A 13935-nucleotide genomic window follows, 5' to 3' on the forward strand; every position below is an offset into this window, starting at 1 on the left:
TAAGTGTTAAGTTCCTAAGTGAACATACAGATTTCAGGCAGCTGGAGAGAAACGGATATGGGCCTGTACTCTGAGTATGATTCACACACTCCTTGTAGTTTGCATTTGACCTTTCAGGTGATATGCAGTGGAATGGAGCAAAGGAATCACAAAAGTGATTTCAAATAAGGCTCCAGGAGAAAGAGTAGCCAAGCAAAGGCAGGATAATTGAAGGCCAGAACAACAGACAAAATGGACTTTATATATAATCTGATAGGACAAGACAGGCAAACGTATTAGGGAGTTTAAGAAAAGTGCTTTGCAATCAGCCTGAAGACATGTATACCATCTTGTTTTCTGATGCTTTGAACAAACTAGTTTACCTCTTTTGCCTTTGTCTCTTTTCTGTCTATCTCTGTCTGTCTCTGCCTGTTTCTGTCTCCCTCTGTTCTTGTGCATGTGTGTGTGTGTGTGTGTTTGTGTGTGTGTGTTTGTGAATAGAGTCTTTGTCTGCATTTGTGTCCCACAGTATATGGACACATGTGGAAGACAGACAACAACCTCAGAGTTGCTTCTCACTTGCACTTGGTTTAAAAGAGTCTCTTGTAGGCTACTGCATGTGCTGGGTTCGCTGGACCATGAGCTTCTGAGGTGTTAACTGTCTGTGTCTCTTATCTCTTTGTGGGATTGTTGAGTTAGAGACTGGCACTATAGAGTCTGGCTTTACATGAATTCTGGAGATTCAAAATCAAGTCATTATTTTGTGTTCTAAGATCTTTACGCAATGATCTGTCCTCCAGCCAAACTTTATCACATTTGATCCTGGTGTTTATTTCCTAAAACAAAGTAAGATACAAAAACTTGCTAATTTTTTTGGTTCCCAGGTTAGAATAAAATACTTGGCAAACTAAAAATTTGCAAAAATGCAAAATGTAAAAGGAAAAGGTACATTTTAATGAATTTTCTTCATCATGTTATATCCTGGAAATTTACAAAGAAAATGTGGACATGACTTATTAAATGTGAAAGAGTATAATTCTCTTTTTATGTAAAATAAGGAAAATTTCCAGTACTATTTATTCATTATGCCATTTTTGTTTGTTTATCTCATAAGTACTTAGAGTTCATAGCATTATTTTTTTAAAGGATCTGAGCTATAACAAATGGTTAAAATTTAAGAGTAAACTATAATGCCAAATGCCAAAATGTTTTACAAAAATTATCAGGGCTGGAGCCTCCTCTTCCCAACTTTATTTTATGATACTTATTATTCTATTACTACTTTGAGGCTAACAATGAAACCACAGTACACAAGGATAACACTCTACTAAATGTCAGTTGGCATGGACTTGGTGTAAGGACAATAGAGTGGGTCTCCTTATGTCACAAATGCTAATGTTCTTTATGCTTGTCCTTGAGGTCTGATGTCTACATTTTATGAAATATATAGAAAAATTGTAAACTTTTTACATCTACATAATCATAAATTGTCACATAATTGATATGGTCACATCTGTAATTTTAACTGGATCTGAGGACATACTTTTCTACATAATCTAAAACAGTATCTTTATATATTTCAGGATTTAAGGTAATTTAAAATTAAGATTAAGACCTAAACAGGTTTGAATATTGTTACATAATATCTTTATATTCAAGAAATCTTTCCAGAGGCCAGTGATTCCAAATTGAGCTAAATTGAATTACTTTTCATTATACTTCAATGATTTTATAGTTATTTTGTGATTTAATAATCACATTTAACTAAAATATATATGTATGGATATGCAGTGCATAGATATCTATTCATCTCATTATTATATGTAGTGTTTATGATTGTCCCTAACATTGTTGTGGGTGAATATATTACCACATTAATTGTGGTTTTGTAAACATTATATTATGTGGAATTTAAGGTAAAAGCAGTTTCTCAATTTATATATATTCTTTTATTGAGTTAAAAAATAAAAATTAACATTGACATATTTCTGTTATGTATATTTAAAAACTTATTTATCTTGCCATTTTTTATTTGTTATTATTGGTAATGATGAAATACAGTGGAAAATATGGCTGATAAATTAATAATGCTTAAAAGTGAGGTAAATTTAGAAAAAAGATGAAAATTGTTGCTTGGCAAAATATTTCCCCCCAAAGTGGATAGTGGCTTTTATTTTGTCATGACATTTAAGGCCCTAGAAAAGATGAGCCTAAAAGAAAAATGTGTGCCTCATTCAGAACCGCCTTTGAGTTGTTGGAGGCCAGAGCGTTGTAGGAGATTCTTGCCATTTTCTGTAAGTTGACTGCTCTCTGCTTAAAGTTTGTACATTAAAATCAATTGATCTTTATTTGTGATATATTTTAAGAAACAGTGTTTTAAATTTTAAATATTTTTCTGTAAAATTGTTTAGATATACTTAATCTTTATAATTGTTTTTTTTATTCCACAAATGCTGAGAATGGGCAAACTATGATAAAAAGAAGATTGAAAACTAATATAATCATAAAAATTGAATCTACACTGAAACTTCATCTGCTATGAAAATATAAACCAATGACTCATCTATCAGCAAATACAATATACAATTTTGAGTAAATATGTCAGGAAAACATGCTTTTCATTACCAGAATAAGACATCAATCATTTTGCTTATTTCTTGCCTAGCCACAAATCATATGGCTTGTGAATGAAATTCTATTTTTATTGAATACACTTGCTCTTTCAGAGAATATAGAAGGCCTCATCATGATACCTGGGAAGAGGGATGTCAGGTGTGGATAGTGTTGAATGACTTTAGTATCTATAATTAGATAACTAATTCCTGAGAAAGACATACAGAAATTAAAGATTACATTTATAGTATTTAAGGAGGAAAGATGAACAAATAATGGGATAGATAAAAACACTGTGCTGTAAAGCGCAGCACTGCAGGACTTGTGTGGGAGCAAGTTTGAATGGAACATAAGTCTATTTCACGTTTATATAAAGATTTTATGAGGACTGCTGTCTTCTCCAAGATAAGTGCAAATTATAGATGCCTAACTAATCCAATAATGACCTTTTTAATGATACAAATGCACTCAAAACAACATATATTGCTCTCAACATATTCTATTTTTCTAAAAGATTTATTTTTATTATATGTGTATGTGTGTTTCATATACATGTATGTCTGTGCACAATGTGGATATTGTACCATGGAGAGCAGAGGAGAGGATAGAGTTCCCTGGAAATGGAGTTTAGGATGTTTGTGAGCCACAGTGTATGTACTGGGAATTAAGCAGGATCCTCTGGAAGAGGAGCCAGTGCTCTTAACTACTGAGCCATCTTTCAAGCTACACATTGTACAGTTTTGTGATTAACTTTTATAACTGCTGAGGGAATTAAAAGTTGCTCTAAATGTCCTTTATGCTTAATCTCAGATGTGAAATAAATCATAAAAATTTACTTTATCATTTGGAAAGATAACTTAGCCAGTTAAAGTGCTCACTGGCTTAAATGTGAGGACCAGAGTCGGTATCCACAGAAAGTCATACAATTGCCAGATGGACATGTAAGTCTATCTATAATTACAGCTTTGGAAGCAGAGCCATGGGATCCCCAGAGCAAACTGGCTGGAGAGACTAACTATATCACTGTGCTTCGGGTTTGATTGACAAAGATTGTCTAGTAAATAATGTATAAGAACAAGTGAGAATAATTCCTGACTTCAACACACACACACACACACACACACACACACACACACACACACACACACGAGCATGTGTGCAAAAACATAGAGAAATTAAAAGTGTGATATCATAGAACATATGAACTGTAAAAATATAAGAAAGAAAACTAATCTTTTTGATGTGAGAGAAATTTTGTTCCTGATTAAGGATTCAAGTAGCCACAATATTTGCTTATTCTAGGAAATAATCCCAAGCAATGTTCAAACCCTCTTCATGTCTGTGATGACTGAGGGATGTGAGGAAGTTAGAGAATTAAAATTTGAATCCATGAAATTTAAGGAATGAAGTTTTGTAGTATTAATATGCAAATTTGAAGGAACTATAGATGGTGGAGCAAGACAATGAAAGGCTGCAATGCTGAGAAACAAATTTCAATGTGGAAGGTGCCCAATCCAGTGTTTTTATACTTACATAATGTCAATACCTGGTCTTAAGGAAATGAAGAGTATCTTATGAGGGTTCATGAAGCTTATTCCTTTCATTTGCACCTTGTGTTCATTATTCTGAAATTCTGAGGAGGGGAGTTAAGAACTACACTAATCATACATTGTCTGGGCTGTATAGAGGAGACACCAACACTTGCAGAAAAGCACACTATTTACATAATGGTTTGCTGAACTCTTAAAACCTGGTTCTGAGACATGCTGCTCTGACAAAATCAAAAGCATTTTTTTCAAATATCATAGCTAACTGTATGTAGCTGTGTGTCCAAGAGTTTGATAACCTTGTGTAAAGGCAGAAATGATGACTTCATACTTGTGAACATGTATCCGTTCAACAAACCATAGATCAAGGAGTATATATATTGGGGTTTCAAGTTTTATTACTTTATGAACACATTTTGTAAAGCTATTCAGCTTGCCCATTTAGAGATTCTTCTGATGGATATAAAGAAAACAAAACATTTACAATACAGAGGAAAAAATTTCAATATTCACAGTAGTTTTGAAGAAGTTGAGGTCACACCTTCAAAGGGACCAGTGACTACATGTAGAAGGGCAGGTATGGTGGACCCAGGTACTAACGCTTTCTCGAAATATCATCCTGTCTTGCTGTCTCCTACCAATTGTCTACTTTTCCTCATCTAAAGAATCTTGATTTAATTAGAAATCTGCTGTTTAATTATTATTATTATTAAGAACTAATTATCCTAGTTAAGTTATCGTATAAAATTGTCCCAATGAAATGAAGGCTTTCTGACACAAACTACCCTGATACACACACACACACACACACACACACACACACACATATGTATATATACATATATATATTTATATATATGTTATATTAACTATGATTGTTAGATAATATGTATGCATATTTTCATCTACTGTCACAATCTGGAGAACTTTACATTTGTTTATTTTCTTTTATTTTTTGTAATTATTGATGCATTTTTAACATATTTTTACAATTTTCTCATTTTTCTTTCATTTTTATGTATTTGCTATCTTCCAATTATTTCACCACATTGGTTTAAACATTTATCTTTCTTAAAGACAAATGTGAGGTTTTGGTGTGATATTCAAATATTTTTATGAATTCTAAAATTGTTTACACTGTGCTTCTGAATATTTTATTTTGATCTCTGTTTTTGTTTTTGCAAGGGCATTTTTGAACTTCTGTATTATTCCCTTTATTTAGAAACTTAAAACATACCTCGTTTTGAACAGACATTTTGCTTCTTAGTTGATCCATGCTTTCTTTCTACGTGAATCATAAGCTCATCAGTTGGATCTTCAGCATCTCTAGCCACAGTGTAGGATTTATTTAGTTTTTAAGTATGATAAAATTCATATTTATCATGTTTATTTCAGGTTTATAATTTTATCTTTGACAGATTTTTTTCTGATTTTTATCAGAGCAAATGATAATTTTGCCATTGTGACTCCTAAGTTCTTATGTTCTGTCTTTTGTTTATGCTAATGTTCAATATAAATTGTAACACTGTTAATAATAATGTTATACTGTCATTTTATTTTTAATATTTTTAGTTTTGCGATTGTAATGTTACATCAGTTCCCTCTTCCCTTTTCTCCCTCCAAACTCTTTCATGTATCATCTTTATTGTCTTGCAAATTCACAGCCTCTTTTTCCTTAATTATTGTTGTTGTTGTTCATGGTGATGGTGATGATGATATGTGTGTATGTGTGTATATCTATGTTTCTAAATACATTAATACATTGTGTTTCTATAATGTTACTTGTATGTATGTAATCTCAGGGATCACCATTTGGTATTGAATAATAAATTAGTGTAATTGTCCCTGTTGAAGACTATCTCTCTTGTTCTTGCTGTTTCTTGCCTCTAGTTGTCTGTATAGGATTGAGGCCTCATGAGTTTTCTGTAATTTACCTTAGCATCTTTGCTGGTCTTGTTTTTGTTCATGTCATGTTTATGTGGCTATGTTTCTGACACTCCATGTGTGAAGCTTCTCACATTTGTTGAAGATACGGTCTTACAACAAACTCTCTGTTCTGCTGGCTCTTATAATCTTTCTCCCCCATCAGGCATAATGATCCCTGAGTTTTGGGTAAAGGAGTTTTGCTATAATTTTCTATCTTCTCAAGAGTTTTATTCTTTTATATATACTCAGAATAATTCTGGAGACTGTCACCCCTGCTGTAGACCCCAGAAGTTTCATTTCATTGCTTAGTAGTATTCTCCTATAAGTACCCTCCATGATTTGCTTGTGTGCCCAAGATGAGGAGCATTTACATTAAGGCTACTGTAAACTAATTTATAATGAAAGTTTGTCTAAAGAACGTTGGATAAACGTGATTTAGTTTCTTTTGAGGAAATGCATTTAAAATTGGATTGCTTGATAATTTAGTAAATATTTAACCAATTATGTCAGAAACTGTCAAACTATTTTCCCAAAGCACTGTGGACCTTTAATTTTGCCCAGAAATGTTTCCAGAATTTTGTCAACCTCCCCATACTCATCGTTGTAATTCTAATCACGTTAGCAGATGTTTGTTGTATTCTTATCAGTGTGTAAATTTTCACTCATTAGATTTTAAGTGAAATTGGATGTTTTCATTTCATATTTCCCTTGACATACAGTGGGTTGATTACTTTAAGTGTTTACCTTCTTACCTCGGTCTATTGAATGAGTTCTCGTTATGTTCTTGATAAAAGCCATTTGTCATGAATGTGCTTTGCATATATTTCTCAGTCAGTAGGATTACATGAATATTTTTGTTGAGAAAATAACATTAGTTTTTAATGAGTTCAATCTATTAATACTTTCAAACATATAATATATTTTAAATTTTCTAATCTATCAAAGAAAGGCATGCTACATAGTTTTTCATTGTTTGGTTAGAGAATTTTATAGTTTATTTTTGTGTAAAATTTATTACAATTTTGTATACTATTTTTTCAAGTTAGAGTCAACATTATTTTTACAAGCTGCATGGTACTTTTAATTTACTCTATAGCATTTACCTCTGGTTTATAAATTGTTTACCATTAAATTGCCCTATTGTCTTCTTGGACAATTTTCTATGAACCTTTAGCACCATTACTAATTTAATTGATTCCTAAGCTTTACTATATATCTTAATATTGATTATAATAGCTTGATGGATATGTTATGGCTTTAAATCGTTTTTAACTATTGGTCCCCTGATGGTATGATTTTGTCAGTCTGGTAGATCCTAACTTGAAGAAGTAGATCTTTAGGGACTAACCTTTGAACATCTTACCTGGCCTTTGCTTTTCCTTCTTGCAGGTCCTCTGTAATGTGGATGGTCTCTTCCACAAGTTGTCAGCATTGTGACCTGAATTATCCAGTAATTCCTTTCTATTCATGATGGACTGAAGCTATGGGTTAAGCTAACCTCTGTCCCCTCAGTTGTTTCTCACTGATATTGTGGTGATAGTGAGGCAGAAGCAACTAAGGCAATAGTAATATCTAAATAATTTCACTTATGTTCCTTTATTTTGTATATTCCATAAGTGAGTTTTGAGAGTCTAGTTTGTTTTGGTAATATGCAAAGAATAAGCCAGCTCATTTATCTTCAAAAAAACTTTTAAATTATAGTCAAAATTGCATTGCATCTAAAAAAAACATTGTGAGAGAAATACAAAATTTAAGTCATCTAATCTCTGAACATTATGTATACTTCAAGTTATATCAATCTTACCTTTTTCATTGCTATGACTTTGAAGTATTATTGGGTTCTTTCATAGATTTTTGCCAGTTTTATACCATATAACAAAGGTCTATTGTATGATTTCAATTATAGGTGAACAGAGATAGATTTAGTAAGAAGAGTCTCTTACAAACACATGAGCACTGAGATTTTCAAAGCCAGGGTTGTTGTATCAATTGAGTCTGAATTGTGTGTAATGGGAAATTTTAAGTGTCATAATTTTGAAGTAGATAGAATACAGTGGTTATGACAGATTACTTCATGATAAAGTCTTTGTGTATATTACACCACTTTTTCTCTCTTAAAAATAAAACAAACCATACTTTAAAATAACACACACACACACACAGACCAGGAGGTCATTTTCTGTTGGCCAACTAATCCTTGGCATGCGGTCTTCCCTGGGGAAAGGGTTGATAAATGGGGGAGACATTTTTTTTTTTTTTTGCAAAACAAAGCAAAGAAAAACAAAACAAAATGCCAAACTCCCAAAATACAAACACTCAGAAAACCAAAACCCAAAAAAACCTAAAAAATCTTAAAACCAAAACCAAAACAAACAAACAAACAAAAACAAGCAAGCAAGCAAGCAAGCAAGCAGACAAACAAAATCCTAATTTTTCTTCTCCCAGCAGCCATCAATTACAAATACCTTCTTGATTAGAGGTGAAAGTTTATCTGTGTTGGGATTTTGTCCATTTTGAGCTGCTACAAGTCCTCAGCATGGCATCACAGTTTCAGTGAGTCCCTGTGTGTGACCGACCCATTGTGCTTGGCCAGTGCTATTTCCTTGGAGTCATACATCATCTCTGGCTCTTATAATCTTTCTGCCACTTCTGCACAGATCCCTGATCTTTTGTCAGGAGAGGCTTGACAAAGATATTCCTTCTTCATTGATGACTGAGCACTTTAAAGTCAAACACTCTGTGCCTCTTTGCAAACATGTAGTTGGAAGGTTGGTTAAGATCCACAAGATGTTGTGAATGAATATTGCCAAATATATCATCTAAAATTTTTGAAAAATTAAAAATGTTTCCACCAAGTTTCTCAAAATAATCAGCATAATTCTATTTCCCCAGTATTTTTTAGTTTAGAAAGTTTGTTAATATTGCTTCTCAGTCCTCAGTTCAATTAAAACACTAAAGATGTCTCCTCACATGAATGTCTAATGGCCCAGCTCTTAGCTTTTCTAGATTCCATCAAGTTAGCAATACATCACAATTGTTTTCATTTCCATGGTGTTTTTGTGTATATTAAGCATATGGTGAACCTTTCAAAATTGCACATATTAAATAACTGTGTTTTTAATTGTGTGACATTTATCCTTCGATACAACTGTTTAAAGGAAAGAAAAAAAGTAGGCTGTCTATAGCTACATTCATATTCAAATTTTTTGTTATTTATATAATATTCCTGTCTTTACCATTAAAGTAGAAAACAATGCTTTCTAACATTTAGAGTGTTATGATGATAAAGTGAGACTATTTAGTAAAAAAAAAAAGTCCCTAGGTGTGAAATGATATGAAATGCATACGCTGATATCATTGAGGCCCTAACTAGGTTTGAGTACAGAATTCGTGATGCATTGCATTTTTAGGTGTGTATGTAACTATCTCTTTGTATATGTATGCATATATGTGTTTATGTATCTATTTGTTGGGGACTTTAATGGATTCACTTCCCTGACTGAGTCTGGGGTAGCAGAGATGAAATCAATTTTAAAGATGTTAACTCAAGAGAACTGGAGGGGAGTGTTTGCTAGCTGCAGGAAGGATTAGAAGTCTTCAGCCATTAAGCTACTCAAGATATATTAAAATTAACTGGCATGTGCCTAAGTGTGTGTGTGTGTGTTTCAGTCATGTATCTAGACAGCTTTTGGGCTGGTGCATGGGTTCGAGCCATCAGGAGCACAGGGCTGGTTAACTATCACTACATTTTTCAAATACGTGCATGAATCTCTCTCTCTCTCTCTCTCTCTCTCTCTCTCTCTATATATATATATATATATATATATATATATATATATATATATATAAATTATGTCTATGTGTATGTGTATTGACCACACATTATAGGTTATAGAACAATTTATTTGGGGAGTGACCATTGGTAAGTTGTCTGTAACCTTGTGGGTAACCCCACATTTATTTTTCTATGAACAGCAATAATTAGATTAGGAACTTAACAAAACATAAATAAATTTAAAAAGAGAACATGAAGTTGTGGGGTTGATGTGTTGTATGTGGAATATCTCATAAAAGTTTGGAGGAGGGAAGCAGAGGGTAGGTATGACCAAATGTGCAATATACCTGCGTTTGGTCTTTTTTGACTGGCAAATTTGAGTGAATTAATAACAGGTTGAAGCGTGCCACACTCACTAACCATAGCCTTATTCTCATGCAAGCTTCACACCTAGAGATGTTTGACTTTGTGTAGTTAGCAGTGCTGCTTTCTGTTGCTTGAAATGTGAGGTGAAAATCTGACCCTCATGTGTGCCTATTAGTTTTGAAAGCAAGCAGTACAGGGTAAACACAGAGCTTGACTCAGCAGACGCTTATCAGATATTGACATTTCTTCAGTTGGGACAGCAATTCATTCCAGTGTTGTTTTCATGTTGGGGCAGTTTCTGAGTGTGGCAGTAATGGAGTGATCTGGAGTGAGTGCAAGGAGACACAAGCACTGTGAAAATGGTTTCTGCATGTACCACAGATTCTTATTTCATAACGTACAGAGTGGATGAGCACTGAGAGTAAGAGTATCCACAAATAGAAAATTTTAGTTTAAAGGGAGTGATGATAAAACAGCTTTCATTCTGATATGAAAAGAAAGTATAAAGAGAAAATCCAAACCATATAATTGAAAATACTTGTGAAAAAGAGTAAGATGAGTAAAGGCAAAATGGTGATAAACTTGATGCTGGAGCCTTAACTATGATCCATAAACAACACTTATATGCATCAATAGATTATCATTACCTATTAGTGATCTACCATTCATGTTTCCATCTGTCATCTGCCTGTCTGTCTCTTTTTCTATTTCTCTATAGTTGTCTGTCTCACTTATCTGTCTCTCTATCTACCGATTTCTCTATGGTCTATGTTCTATAATATCTTTCTCTATTTCATCTATCATCTGTTTATCTACAATCTCTTTACCACCTATCATTTATCTATCATCTACATTATGTATGTATGTGTCATTTATTGTTAATTTATTACTATTAGTGTAGTAAGGGCTTTAGAATAGAAAACTTACAAATAAGAAAACTGATGTTTTTATATAAATTAACAAAGGGTGAGACTTCAAAATTGCTATACATAAAAAATTAAGAATATAAAGAATATATAGTGACTTGAGATACTAAAATTTAAACCCATACATTTATAACCTTGCATAAATGTACAAACACTGAATGAACAGGAGGATGTTCGGGAGAGATGTTTGATACTGTGTTGTTATGGCACTCAATTTCTCTGCATAGTATAGTCATTGTAACCTTCACTTTTGGAAGTCTTTTTTTTCTTAAATCTTTCTGGTTCTGAAACATAATTATTTTTATTAACACACTTTTGGTTTTTTCAAATTAATACTTTTTCTTCTAATTTTTAATACCTTTTCTGGGATACAATTTTAATTCCACTTCCTATTAAATTAGGTACGTCCTTTACTTGCAGTGAGGTTCATCTTCACTGCTTCTCACAATTTGCAAGTCTTTTTTTTTCTTTTATTAATTTTTTAATTGGGTCTGCAAGTCTTTTAAGTGTATTGTTTTCTCCCTCTTTGGTGTGTTTAACACGTTTACTTTCTATGCATGTCTCGCCTATTTAAATTCATTTCTAGTTTTCTTATCCCTCAGCCAGACCTGTATAGCTTCATAGCCTACATTATATAGACACAGTTTTTGCTTGTAGTTTCAACTCCAAGTTATCTTCAAGTTTCCCATTTTTAGTTTCCAATCAAGACGGACTTTGTGGCACTGTAAAAGAAACAGTGGAATAAGACAAAACTAATGTACCACTGACAATTAGTCAATACTGAGACATGATCCATTTTGTGAGGTGACTTCCAACTTTAAAACAGTAGCTCTCAGTTTTGGAACAGGTGATAACATAGAATCCCTATATACACACACTCATACAACCTCACTTCTGAAATTAACTGTCAGAGTTCATAACCTATCATAAGTGAACATATATTGATAATTATACCACATAAAGTTTATTATTTATATTAGGTTTTATAAAACAGTCAGTTATGGCCAATGTACAGTAAACACCTGTCCATCACTGTGGTGTTATGCAGAATTTCTTGATTTCCTGAAAAACTATGCATTTCACTTATTCATATTACCAACTCAATAACTCTTGCATCTTGAGGGTCAAGCCGAATAACTGCTGCACTGCGATGATACTTCGACTGTTTCCAGTTTTGTAGTTCTCTTAAAGTTGGAACAGAAGTCTTCAATGTCTTTCAGTCGCAGTTATAAGTCTGCAGTCATCCATACCATTGGAAAAGAAGCTTCCTTGTCAATAGTCGTAAGCAGCCACACAGACTGGGGACATCAACATGATCCCCTGCAGTAACATAGACAACCCAGCCTACAGCAGTATCATGAATGTTAAACATTACTTACAAGCATGATGGATGTGCCCAGGGTGCTTGCAAGGAGCCCTAGGCCAAGGGCAGGGTGGTGTACTGCAGCCTGGAGCTCTCACAGCCATCAGACATGCTGCCTTACTGCACATCACTGTGACTTTAAACAACATCAATATATTCAAGATGAAGAAAGGTTCATTTTCTAGATTACGTCTCCTAGAAAGATTGATATGATCAGTGCTGCTACTGGAGGCCATGTTGATGCCCATGTTCTTGTATTCTATCAATAGAATTTTGTAGTTATTCTCAGGTGGCTGTCATAAATATTTTTATTGTCAGATCAGGTCTAGGAATTTACTTTTGGGGTTCAATGTTACGAAATTATATAGTTCTTTTAAAATAAAAGTCTACTGCCTCACTGTTTGTTCAGGAAATCAGTCTCCTCTATTATTAACTTTGTGTTCCACAATCTTGTTCCATTTTTCTTATTAGACCTAGAGTTAGTATTCTTGATTTTTATGATTTTCTACAAAGATGTGGTGCCGTTTTGTTAACTTTTTTCCCTTTTAAACTCTATACTTTTATTTGATCCTCATGTGTTATTGCTTTAGGTAGGTTTTCTAATAGCAATGCAGAATAGATAAGTGAACATGGATTCCTTATTACTCCTGACCTCAGTTGAAAAATTTGAGCTTTCAAACACCAAACATTATGTTAGCTGTATTTTTTGTTTCTATTGTTGATGTTAATCATCTCAAGTTTAAGAACTTCTTACTTGTATATTTTTAGAGTTTCTAGCCAGAGATTAGTGTTGAATTTTATCAAATTAAATAAATCTTGTATCAATAGAGATGGTGTGATTTAATTTTCAGTCTGTTGTGATATTTCACATTACTTAAGTTTTTCAAAAGCTCCATACATCCTTTAAACTGGAGAAATCCTGGTTTGTCATGTAGTATAAGTTTGATTGGCTAATATACTTTCTGAATTATTGTTATTCAGAGGGACTGGTCTGCAATTTCTTGTTCCTCTTTCTTCCTTTCTTTCTGTATTTTTATTTCTATTTTTTTTGTTTGTTTGTTTGGAATGTCTTTCTGATTTTAAAATTAGAGCATTGACTGGCTTAGGGATGAGTTAGTTTTTTGGTTTTTGTTTTGTTGTTTTACTGTGTCTTTGGAGGCATTCACAAGGAATTGATGAGTCTCTTTCATTTTTCTTGAAATTTGTTTGGTAAAATTAATTAAAGGAACATGGTCCTGGTGGTTTCTGGTTTTGAATGTTATTCATGAGTAATTTTTTTATATTTAAGCTCAGTGGATTTTTTTTTTTTTTTTGATTTTTACTCAGGTTATTTGAAGAACTGATCTATTTCATTGATAGCATTAAAGTTTTAGATTTATAATTATTGACAATATTCAGTGGGTCAGTAGTGATTCCTTCCTTGCCTTTGCTGGTATTAGC

Source organism: Arvicanthis niloticus, chromosome 5 (assembly GCF_011762505.2).
Source record: "Arvicanthis niloticus isolate mArvNil1 chromosome 5, mArvNil1.pat.X, whole genome shotgun sequence".
In the NCBI taxonomy this organism is placed as follows: domain Eukaryota; kingdom Metazoa; phylum Chordata; class Mammalia; order Rodentia; family Muridae; genus Arvicanthis; species Arvicanthis niloticus.